The sequence below is a fragment of the Clytia hemisphaerica genome, unplaced genomic scaffold, assembly GCF_902728285.1.
Source record: "Clytia hemisphaerica strain Z4C2 unplaced genomic scaffold, Clytia hemisphaerica genome assembly, whole genome shotgun sequence".
Lineage (NCBI taxonomy): Eukaryota > Metazoa > Cnidaria > Hydrozoa > Leptothecata > Clytiidae > Clytia > Clytia hemisphaerica.
Genome location: NW_027103300.1, coordinates 1309000 through 1321644, shown reverse-complemented (window position 1 = coordinate 1321644; position 12645 = coordinate 1309000). Strand labels below are relative to the sequence as shown.

General features: G+C 34.1%; 1 long non-coding RNA gene across 1 annotated transcript; it reads right to left on the bottom strand.

The window, feature by feature from the left end:
* Positions 1-4797: 4797 nt before the first annotated feature.
* LOC136811737 (uncharacterized) lies at positions 4798-9863 on the bottom strand. The gene is made up of 4 exons (XR_010847267.1): positions 9762-9863; positions 7702-7883; positions 7199-7305; positions 4798-6865 (listed from the first exon to the last, which is right to left on the bottom strand). It is a non-coding gene; the product is annotated as an uncharacterized lncRNA (long non-coding RNA).
* Positions 9864-12645: the final 2782 nt, after the last annotated feature.

Below are 12645 nucleotides of genomic sequence, written 5' to 3'. Positions count from 1 at the left end.
TTGAGTGTGAAAGTACTTTTTATTTAAGACTAAAACTATTTTGAGATTCATCGTTTCTCATCATTGTCCCAGAAATTTTGTCTATATGGCGCTGAAACAAATCATACGTCATCGTTTGTAGGTCATTCTTTTTAGTTTTTTTAGATTTCACCATTTCTCACTTTTCCCAGAAATTTTGTCTGATAGCTGAAACGAATCACATGTTATAACTTTGAGATGACTTTGACTCGGAATATATTATTTTAAAACACTAGAAGTGTCTTCCCATTCTATGAATACATGTCTCTAGTCAGGTAACTTTTTTTTGCGTGGTCACAGGTCGTCTTCTAAAATATCATATTCACTGTTGAAAATATACCCTGTTAATATACCAAAATATAAACGACTGAAAAAAATATCAGTGTTTAGTGCCGCCAACAATAAGCATCAGGTGCAACCTATTTCAGCCTTACGCACAAGTGAGTTGGACTTATTTATAGATATTTATCGATTTATCGATACATTTGTTGGTCAATTCCTGTTTGAATCTCTCAACGAAAGGTGTATATTTACAATAATGGTTTCCTCAAACCGCTTCACATGTCAATGCTCATGTAGTAGAGTGAATTATTGGTACCTTTAATACAATCTTTGACAAAATTTCTCTTTAACTAGAGATTGCACTTACGTCGAGGTCGATTACGAAAAAGGAATTTCTACATAGATATTAAGATGCTTGTATACGTTCAACGTTTATGTCCGTTTACATATCCTCCATTTTACGCACTTTCCGATTTTGAAGTTGAAAAGTCTCGAATATGCCCCGAACTAGCCATGTTCGGGACGTGTTCGGGCCAGGTTTTCATAGGCAAAGATCCAAAATTTTGTGACCCGAACTACAAAAAGAATATTGTTTGGGAAAAACAGAAAAATATCGCGTAAACAAAATCAGCATTAATTCTATTGATTCATCTTTATTTACTTTAGCGCTTAAAGAATCATTGCTATTCAGCGATTTTAAAAGGAGCTCTTCCTAGAAAAATATGCCCTTGATTGAAAAACAGTAACAATGAACTATGTACTTGAGAAAAATCTGAATCGTCACCCTTGTTTTTAAATCCATTTGTTAGCGTACTAGCACTAGGTTTACAAGGTAGCGGTTATGTCTGAGCCAAGAATCAAAAGTCCACCCTTTAAGACGGAACTTTGAAAATTATGCCCTTTTTTGACGTTTTAAGCCGGACCCTTTGAGAGACTATGTTTCCCAATTTCCAGTCAAGATTTTAATACCTTATCGCAAATTACAAAAATTTATGATCCTGTGAGGAAATGATTTTGGGACCCTGTCGGAGAGTTTTTATACCCCTCTGTTAGACTTTGGGTGTTAAAAAGGGACTTATGGGTCACACATACCGGATACCTGTTTTGCCCTAGTTTAATACATCCAAGACTTATTTCATCTAACTAATAACTAACAAACGTAAGAAAGATCCAATGAAAGAGTGCCATTTCAAAATATAACAGAAAGTAGCGAATCGTCAAATTTTGATTTTCAGAGCTAGATTTTGATACTTGATTGATGATGAAAATCAAGTTGACTGTTCAAGCTATCAAACGTCGTTTGGTTAGATATTCCTACTTTTAAATCAAGTTTTGTTCGTTAAGGGCTAGTGAATTTTTCATATTTGCCATTTACAAAATACAGATTTCTGTCTGATGTAGCCAAAAAAACTATGGCATGTTGTACATTTTCTGTTAGGCCAACTATTCCTGAATCTGAAAATCAAAAAATCGCAATGAAAAACTTTGATGAAGAAGAAAATGAAAACTTTTGCGAAGAACAGTATTTCAACTTTGAAGACCTTATTTTCGGCGAAGAAAAAACATTTTGAAAAAATTTTGCGTTACAAGTTGTATCTTTAACCAAACTAAAAAAAAAATTTCGGACAAGGAGATTAGTCATGACATTTTTGTTCAAACCCCCCTCCCCCGCTTATTAAGTTTTGAGATTTTTTCCAAACCCTCCACTTATTCCAAACCCGGCTATTGGTACCCGAGAGTATACATAAAAGATAAATCTGCGTAAATAATCCATGATAAAACAAATAAATAAACAGGCAGGTAAACAACTACTCTTTACGTACGGTCAACAGAGGGTACTCTCCATTATCGCTTAGCCGTAAATTTTGTTCCGAAGAACTCGTTGGAAAATGGTCTGGCGTTTGAGGCGTGCGAATGGGCGAAGAGGCAGTTTGAGGAGAGGGCGTATTTCGTTGTTGATCGGAAACTACAAGACCAACAGAGAAACCTTGACTGTCTGTATTGGAAGGTATGGAATCGTACCGTGAAAAGCACAGGTCAAAATCATATATATCGACGCTGTGCCGACGAATCGAGATTCTATTCATCGCGCAATCAACGAAGACAAAAGTAACCATGACGACCATCCAAGATCTTGGATGAAGTTCAAAGTTGATAATTTTATTCCTGTCGTTGAAAACACAACTAAAAGATATCATCAATGCTTTGCTATTTAGCCGAAAATCGATAAAAACCTTGATTTCTGACGAAATATAAATAGTCGCGTCTTCTCTGAGGAATACATGGTTTCTCATTGTCAAAGAAATGTTCATGACAAATTTTGACTTTGGGTCAATTTTGGTTTAGGAAATATTCCACTTTTTGGTACTGCGCATGCGTGCGCATGCGCAGGGTAAGGAAATCAAGGAAATAGGGCTTTTTGAAAAAAAACATTTTTTTTAACAAACATGTGTTTTTGTACACGGCACTTTATTATCAGAAAATTAGCCTATAATCGGTTAGTTAGCCGATGGATAATAAATTTATTCATATTTCTGTTTTCAAAATTGAATATTATATCAGTTTAAGTGAAAAAGATTCTTTTGGCTTTGGACAATGAAGTAATGGTGAAAAATAGACGCGACTATTTATATTTCGTCAGAAATTGAGGTTTTTATCGATTTGATAGGCTAATCAGCCTATGATAGGCTAATTTGAAGGTGTTCTTGACTGACAAACAACAAACAGCACACAAGATTTTTGCTTGGTTAATATCTATTTAACGTAGTTGCTCAAAACTAAAACTGGATTTAGTTGAGGGACATTGTTTGCTACTGAATGAATAACTATCAAACTACTGATATTGGATCACACCTTATATGATTGTCAGAATGGATGACATCTTCAATGTACAATGACAGTGTGTTTTACACACACAGTCTGACAGTGTCTGGACTGTGTTATACTCTGCTCTACCAAAACCCTACTGAACCCAGTACCCTATATGGATATTGCATGCGCCGAAAGTAATTTTTCAAAGAGTAAATCTTGCGCCCAAAACGTGCCAAAAACTGGTACCAACATTGAGTTTCTTACAGAAGTTTTGAGTGAGACATGCCAATGAGAATATACTATGACTAACATGAACTGATTAATTCTCGTGGACATTTGAAGAACAGTGTTACAGCAAAAAAATGTTGAGCATGGGGAGCAGCGAGCAAAAAAATGTAAACAGAAGCGGAACAAAAGCCGAAAAACGATGGATTATGGAGTATTTGATGCTATTTTGTGAATAATTTTTTACGCCAATATTGAAGTTTTAGCAAACTTTGAAAATGATGTTTATGCCACTGTGCCAGTTCGATGTGTATGTACGCCGAAGATTTTCAGCCCTAGTTACTTGAATTCCAGACTGGGACAAAACATTTCAAGCTTCTAAAAAAGGTTATTATTACACACGCTATTGGAGTAATTTCAATTTAAATTGTTTTGTCACATATTATTATGAACAGACTCGAACACTCTCTCTACTAATACCACCACTGCACACTGTACTGTGTTGATGTTAAACGTAGGAGCGTACTTTGCTCAAATCAAAACTGAACAAACTTATTGACTTTTTAGAACCAGACGTCCAATAAAATACAAACACAATGTTGAACCCACCTGTGAAGTGAAAAGTTTTTAACCATGTTGACGGTGGTAACAACGGGACACGGTGTCTGAAATAGCAGTCATTTCGTTGAAGAATCTCCGCTTTCTTGCTTGCCAGGGAATTGGAAGTGGATTACAGCGATAGAAAAAAATTGTGTACAGTGGCGGATTAGATGATGTTTTAATATTTTCATGGTGACCAATTTTCGCTGAAGGCCCCTTTTCAGATTTTCTTAGGATTTTATTTTATGGTCTTTTGTAAATATATAAGAACAAAGGCTGTGAAATCCGGCAAATTTAATCCCTGAAAATTAATACCTTTATTAAACACTGGGCGAAATAATGTCTTTCAAATCGTCGGAAAGATGTAGGAAGGTCACATTTCCACACCTTTCGACAGAGTTGAAAGTTGGTCTTTCAACAAAAATTGGAAAGATGTGCACCTTACCTTTCAACATCTTTCGACCAGATCGTCTTCCCATCTTTCCAAAAAAGTTGAAAGACGACCTTCTCAAACTTTCAAACAGGCTGGGAAATGAAATTTCCAACTTCCTAATCTGTTGAAATTTCATATTCTGACATGTTTCGACAGGTTTTAAAGTTGGTCTTTCAACAAGGATAGGGAAGTTGTGCACCTTACCTTCCAACATCTTTCGACCAGATCGTCTTCCCAACTTTCCAAAAAAGTTGAAAGACCACATTCTCAAACTTTCAAACAGGCTTGAAAAATTAAATTCCTAACTTCCTAATATGTTGAAATTTCATATTCCGAAACTTTCTAAATACTTTGGAAGATAATTTTTGCTTTTTTCGAAATCTTTCATTAACAAGTCTTCAAAAGTAAATGAGAGATCTTTTAAATAATTTGTGTTTATGTGTGGATAAATTTTTTCTGTGACATTAAAACGAACAATTCATATATTTACAAAGCATAGAAAACAGAAAATATGAAACAAAATAGTACGGTAGTGATGACTTTTTGCTAAAAAATTAAGTAGTCTAAATAAAATAATTCTGAATGACAAATTACACGTTTTGTATAAGAACAATTTTATTAGAACACGAGGCTGAAATTTGGCCAAAACCTAAAAACAATTAAGAACAATCTAAGCCTCAGCTTTCAGAAATTATTAAAACACTAATTTCAACAGATTTTAACTGATTTTTAAGTAAAGAAACTAAGCGGCTAAGAACATCATAAGAACATTTAAGCCTGGAAAATTGCAAAAATTAAGAACAGATCAGCCTGAGCAAGAATTTACTGGTTCTTACAAAAAATGCTTGTAATTTCTATAATTTAATTTCATTTTCAATAATAAAATAACTAATCTAAATTATAAGATTTTAGAATCTTAGTCCCTATCAAGGAATAGATTGGCCATAGGGCTTCAAAGGACATAAAAGGATACATTGAAATTTCCTCGTTATACTTTGGGAATGCTTTCTACAATGGAGATCAATTCTACTAAATTATAGACATTTTTATAAGCATACTGCTAACAAGCATATCCAGACTGATCTCTTGGAAAAGTTAAACATTGCCTATAAAGCATATGCTGAGCCTCAGTTAACAAAGTTTCAAATAATTTAATCTCCTAAATCACAAAAAAAAAACAAGCATAATGTGTAAATTGCACTATTTAAAATACCCTTATACAAAAGTATAAAAAATCGTGTGATCCCTTTGCGAGTTTGAGAGAGAGAGAGCAAACTTTCAATGTTTGGGAAACTAGAATTCATTCCTCATATCGTCGTCAAAAAGGTTCAACTTATATACCGGGTGTTTCAAAACTATTTCTAATATTTTTTTGATAATTAAAACAAGACTCTCGAATCCGAGTGGTAAGTCAAAATTCCTAGAAAAAAGTCAAAAAGTTTCTTGAATGGGCGGATGGTGGAACAAAATTATGGGCGGTGGGGTTTTAGGGAAGATTTGGGCGCCTGAGGGTATTAGCCGGTATTATAAATATAAAAACTAATGAAGTAAAAAATATGAAAAATATAAAAATACTGTATAATAAATTAAAAAATTATGCAAATCACTCTAAAAAGATGACACTATTAATAATGAAAGCTATGCCAAATAAACTCTTTTGTGCTCAATTATAGGGGAGGGTAGAAAAACCATAAAGTACAATTATTAAAAACTGATATTAAGATGATTTTCCCAAAATGCCCTAGTCTGAATAAACGTCCCACCTACTTTGTAATTTTTTAAAAAAATTTGTGGACTCCGACATTTTGACAAAATTTATTTCAGGGGTAAACCAAAAGTCTCTCCATTTTCTCAATTTAACATATTCTGGGATATTTTTGAATGCTTTTGAAGAATATTTTCAAACCTTAAACTCATTATCCAACGAAAAATCTACACAGTAAAAGAAGCATAAATCTGAACCAGACCGAAAAAAACTCCACCTTGTTATTCAGACCCCCACTTTTATTAGATTTTGCAATATTTTATCATAATTTATAATATACTTGGGACCTAGAGTAGTCGAAGATGAAGGTTTTTAAGCCCTTTTCAGAAAAAAATCATAAAATGGGAGGGGGTCTTATAAAATTATATTACGGTGATATTTTCCAAAAATATGACCCACAATCTCACTCCAGTCCTCAGTTTAGTTGTTCACTTATTAGACTGATGTTATTGTGCTATACAACACGTGATGGTACAGTATTGTCAATCCCTTGAAGATGGTACAGATTGACTCTTACAACTAAGCATTAAAGAGTACAAGAATACCTTCTATCATTCAGCAACCAATTATTGCAATGAAAATATTAAGTTATTATTTTCGAAGTTGAAACAAACTACCACATGAAGCATATAAATATCTTGATTGCATGGCAGCAACATACATTTTTGTTCTGCAGCATCGTTTTTCAAGTGCATTTCAAAATCAGCCAGTAACTGTCCTTACGTCATGACCTAATAAAACAAATAGAAATTGAATCAGTATTGAAATCCAGGCATACAAAATGGTGTACTGTATAACTAAAAGAGGTTTGTAAAATTGTTGATAAGTTATTTACAGCTTTCAGTAGACTATAGTAGAAAGACCCTTTAGTAAGACAAATTATTCAGATTGTTTCTATTTCTAAAGAGTTCTAAAAAAGGTTGCAAAAACCTATTTTCAAAAATATTTTGAACTTAGGTCAAGACTTTGTGTACTGTAACAAAATTTTAGCTTCTTTTGATGTACAATGGAATAGTATCATCAATAGTCTTGTATTACTGGATTATATTACAAAAAATACTTACCGTGTTGTATTTTGTGCCTTGTTCAATGGATAAAATGAATCTATTTTCAATGAAATCCCCAAAACTTCAATGGCTCAATTACAATGTCGACACACATTCAATGTATCCTATAAACATGAAAGTTTTATGAAAATTTGACACACTGTAAAGCTTGCCACCTCAGAGTTTAAAAAGTAATTTCTCTGTTCTACACATTTTTTATAAGCAATCAGGCTGCTAAGGCTTGAGGCCTCAAATTTGTTAATTATTTTCCACTAGATGATCTAACCATGGCAAACTATAGCCCTTTGACCCAATACACATAAATATGGTATAATATTAGGGGTATTCAAAGCAATTTTTCCAGAAAATGGACCAGAATGCTAAGTAACCCTAGGCCTGACCAGAAAATTGGAGTTGCTTATTAAAAATGTGTATTTAATCATGTCATCTTTTTCAGTTCCATAGCAAAAACATAAACGTCAACATTTCTTTTTTTTAGACTAAAAAACTAAAAGGCCTACCTTCAGCTATGTTACCATTTGATATTCCACGTTGAGTTTAATTTAACATCATTTTTTACTTCAACCATGTTATGACAAAATCTTCATTAATTCTAACAGGGAAGTCAGAATAAGAATTTTCCAAAATAAAATTATCTGACAGCTTGCATTCCAACCAACCAACTTTTATTTTATCTCCTGACCTGAAAATGGAAAGACAACTAGTTAGAACAAAAGTGACCAGCTTTGGTCCAGGGGGATCAAGCAGTTAGTACAAGACATCATACCAGTTGGTACCTGTTGGTGTGTTATGTGAATTTGATTTCCTTACAAAAATCTTAAAATCGGTTTGCGGGTTGTCAGAGCAATTTATTATCTAAAATAATTCCTAAAATGTTGTAATCTCCTATTGAAAGATGAAAAAATTCAAAGGTTCTAAAGGGACCAGATATTATTTTATCTGATTATATTCTTTTTATCTGTCACTGTAACGGTCGAAAACCTACTTTCAAGGGTAGTACTAAGTGTATACATACCGTGAGTGGTCCTAAATTTGACAGCCTTGCTTAATTCCAACCCCCCAAATAACGGGTATGAAAAAAATTCTATGTTTGCTTCAGATGCATTCGGCCGCGCGGGACGTGCGCATATACCGCATATTGTTTTCATTTTAGTTTGTATCTTTGAAAGACCACGTCGGATTTAGGCAGGGCTGTCGGATTTAGGACCACTCATGGTATGTGTGATGATGTTACCAGCTTCTTACGAAAAGGCATTTAGATGACATGTCTTGTACTAGCTGCTTGATAGATTATCAAGAAGAATTCCTGTATATACATTACACATTATAATAGATAAAAAATTGGTATTATAAAACGTCCTTGGTGGAAAACTTTTGAAAAGAAGGCTTTCACCTAGGGGGTCCCCACTGATCTAGACAGCCGACAGGGATGTGCCGTTGGAGTTTGAAAAGTGGACCCTGTCAGATATGAATTTTTGGCAAAATTGGGACTCTGTCAGAACCAAAAATTGAAAATTTTTCCCATTTTCACCCTGAAAAGTGGCAAAAATTAATAAAAGTAGATGAAAAATTGAAAGATTTTCTGATCTCCACCCTGAAGATTGTCCAAAATAATCAAAAATCTAAATTTTTGGGAACCTGTCATATACCATGAGATTGGGCAACTTGCATCAGTGGAGGCTAACATGCATAGCTCTCGAATGATTGACCTGGCTGGTTGGTCATTAAAATACAACATTAAATCAAAAGACAAAATGGTAGAGTACTACTACTAGCAGAGCTGCGTAGTTCATTTGTTTTGAAATTTTTCTGATTTAATTGGTCAGCCGTCTGAATGGCTATGGAGCCTGAAAATGGGACCCTGTCACCAGCAGCAAAACATACCAAATTTTGCCTAAGTGCCTCCCCCTGGGAGGCTAATACCCTGAAGTTTTTCAAAAGTAAATTCATAGTGTGCAGGGGGGGGGTCAAGGTCCCACCTAAAATTTCAGGTCCCAGCACTTGAGAAACTCCCACCTGATAGTTGACTTTCCAAGTCCCACCTAAAATAGGGATTTTATTTAATAAAAATGTTTTAATTGATTGGCAAACAGTTGGCACTTCGGGCAGTTTGGAATGAAAATTCCAATAAAAAGTTAGGGGAATTTTCAATGAAAAACAGATTTAATTAAGGATTCAAAGACAAATATGTAAAAATCTAAAATTTAAAATAATTTTTCTTTCAAGATTTCCATAAGAGTCCCACCTAAAGATTTCTAGTCCCACCTCAACCTATTTTCCCCACCTGAAAGTCCAAAATTTCAGACTCCCACCTGTCTGTTTTGGACCCAAAAATTCCAACCCCCCCCCCTGCAGAGTGGGGGGGTGCACACTATGAAATTGTTGTGGAAAATCCACATCGTCCACTGGGGGTTAACAGACTATAACTGGAACTGACCATAGCTTTAAAAAGCTATGTCATACAGACACATACCACACATCAATCATCTGGTCTGGTCTGGACACAAAAAGTATGATGGAAGTGTGGTTGATAAATAGAAATATATAAAAAGGAGCTCACCTTAGCATCTTTTGATTCCCATTTCATATCTTTAGAATAAAGTTTCCATTTGCACTGCATTTTGGCTTTGCTTTGGTTTGCTGTCTTCCTCATCACACACACACACTGTCTTCCACTCCACAGCTTCCAGTTTCAAAATTACAAAAAGAAATATGCCGGCAATCATAAATCATAACATTCGAAAATAATCTAAGTTTTTTTCCGGGGGTTAGCAAAAGTACTTCCAATGATATGGATATTATATATACTGTAAATAACCATAAACTGTGTATGTAATAGACTTGGAATTATTTCATTTTACAAGAAATTTAGATATTTTAGTATCTTCTTGTGTTTTAAACGTCAAAAATTATGCTTCAAATAGTCTTTTTGATCCCCGGTAATCATCAGTGCGGACTTTGGTTCGTAAACGTTTTGGCGCGTCCTTCTTTCAGCAACATGGAAAAACCAAGAGAAGTTCATCTTTCGAGAAGTTGAAAGACGTCGAAATACGAGCGTCGAAATTTTTGCTTTTTTTATAAGAAGAACCAGAAAATTTTGGCTCAGGCTGGGCTGTCTGGACTGTTCTTAATTTTTCGAGGTTTTTAGGCTTAAATGTTCTTACGATTAGTTTTTTTCCTTAAGAAATTAAAATGGCTTAAAATCTATTAAAACTCATTAAAATCAGCAAACTCGTGTTCTTTTAAAATTGTTCCTATAAAAAAGCGTGTATTTAAAAAATATTAAACATTAAACATTAAACGTAAAAGTGTAAAAGTTCGCCTTTCGAAAAGTTGGAAGACGTCGATATACGAGTTTTAGACATCTTTTTGAAAAATTGCAAGTTCAAATTTCGAAGCTTTCGAAATACAGAGAAGTTCATCTTTCGAAAAGTTGGAAGACGTCGATAAACGACTTTTCAACATCTTTTTGAAAAATTGAAAGTTCATATTTCAAAACTTTTGAAATACAGAGAAGTTCGTCTTTCGAAAAATAGAAAGTTGTTGGAAGATGAATTTTCAACAAAATTCAACAAACTTGTAAGATCGTCTTTCCAAATCTTGGAAAAATAGAGAAGTTCATCTTCCTAAAATTCGAAAGACATCGAAAGATGAGCTTCCAATATCTTTCAACAAATTTGAAACTTCATCTTTCGAAAATTTTGGAAATTTGTTGAAAGTTGATCTTCTCAACATCTTTCGAAAATGGAAAGACAAGATTTGACCCAGTGTTTCTTTCGAAAGAAACTCACTTCAATTACACTTGGAGGTTTCTGGGGAATTCGTAAATAGTAAACTGCATACTGATACAGTCTGCTAGACATTAGGGGACGTCTGCTTTGGTAGATTATTTCAGTCATAATTCTATGCCGGATATAAATTAGTAAAAAAAAGTTTGCAGAAAGAACGAACTCAAAACCTTTAGTTTTGACTGACATATTCAGATTTTAGTGTTTTACAATTTCCTCTCTTTTACCTGATTTTTGACGTAACCTTTGTTCGTAATTTATAAGAACAGAAATCTTGTCTGTAGTCTAAAGTACTGTATTTAAGCAACTTTTGATAAGAACATTTTAATTCAAACTTCTAATTTCGATGATTTTTCCAGTCCACAACTATATAAATATTTCAGTTTTCTATGAAGATGTTGGAGTAAGCTATCATTGACAAAATGTTGGGAAAAAGATGTTTTCACGACTTTAAATGCTCTTGCACATCTCTGACTTACTTAAAATTTTCTTATAAAAATGCCAGCTGCACAGAAAGAGGAGTTAATCTTGTTTACTGAAAGAACATAGAAAACATATAACATAAGCTACGTCATAAATTTTGAAAAAGAGGGATTTTTTAAATGGCCATAGAAAGTGATTGAAAAAAAATCTCTTGAAGTGAGATAGCTCATTTTAATCTCCCTGGAATAATTTTTCCAAAAATTCTAAAAAAACAATACCTAAAATCAAACCAGACGTCCCCTTTAATAAGGTAATATTTGCTCTTCATCTTTGATTCTTTCTACAGTGATTAGATTGACACATGCGCGATAAAATTTCTATTATTGGTCTTCAGAGGTTAATATTCTTTGAAAACTTAACCTCTGATACTCAGGGTAATGGAATCGTCATCGTTTGGTATTAATCTGCAACGAAACGAAGGAGCTATATTATTAAGAAACCTTTTTAGGATCAATCTTTGTCAAATCAAACAACCATTGTCATATATAAGGAACCGGTAAGGAAGTTTTCAATGATCAAAAATTTGGTAGCCTATTTTCTCTTGTTTAAGTAGTTTAGCAAGCTAGACGACTAATTCAGATATAGTAGACATAAAACAAAAAGTAATGGAGGGAACAAATTTTAGTCGTTTAGAAACGCAAGTTTCTGCGTAGCTAGCCGGGGATTCTATAAGGCCGGAACACCGGATTCTTCCAGTCGTTTATACAAACTAATATTATCCCGTAACAGTTATCGTATTATCATATAACGCCTATACTACTGTATTACACGCATTATAAACGACTCCAGTCTATTGTTTAAGTCATTATTGGCCCAGCGCGCAGCGCAATAGGCCTTTAAAACACAAGTGGTTGCAAAAATTTGACTTTGTCGGGGCCTATGCGCCTACCAAAGTTGCGCGGCCTTGAGCGACCCGCCTGGTTGTTACCCAAATGACAGATTAAAACAAAAATTTACCGCTCAATTTCGAAAAAAATATCACTCGAAAACAAAGGAATTGCTGGATTCAATCCGTCATAAAAAATACGGCGTATATTTTAAAGGCTTCATTTTTTCTTGCCTGAAATAGGTAAGAGATTCGATTCTAGCCCTTCGGAAAGCAAAATGTGTTCGACGCACTTCAACACACTTCAACACACTTAGACGCATTTAAACGCAATTTTTTGCACAAGT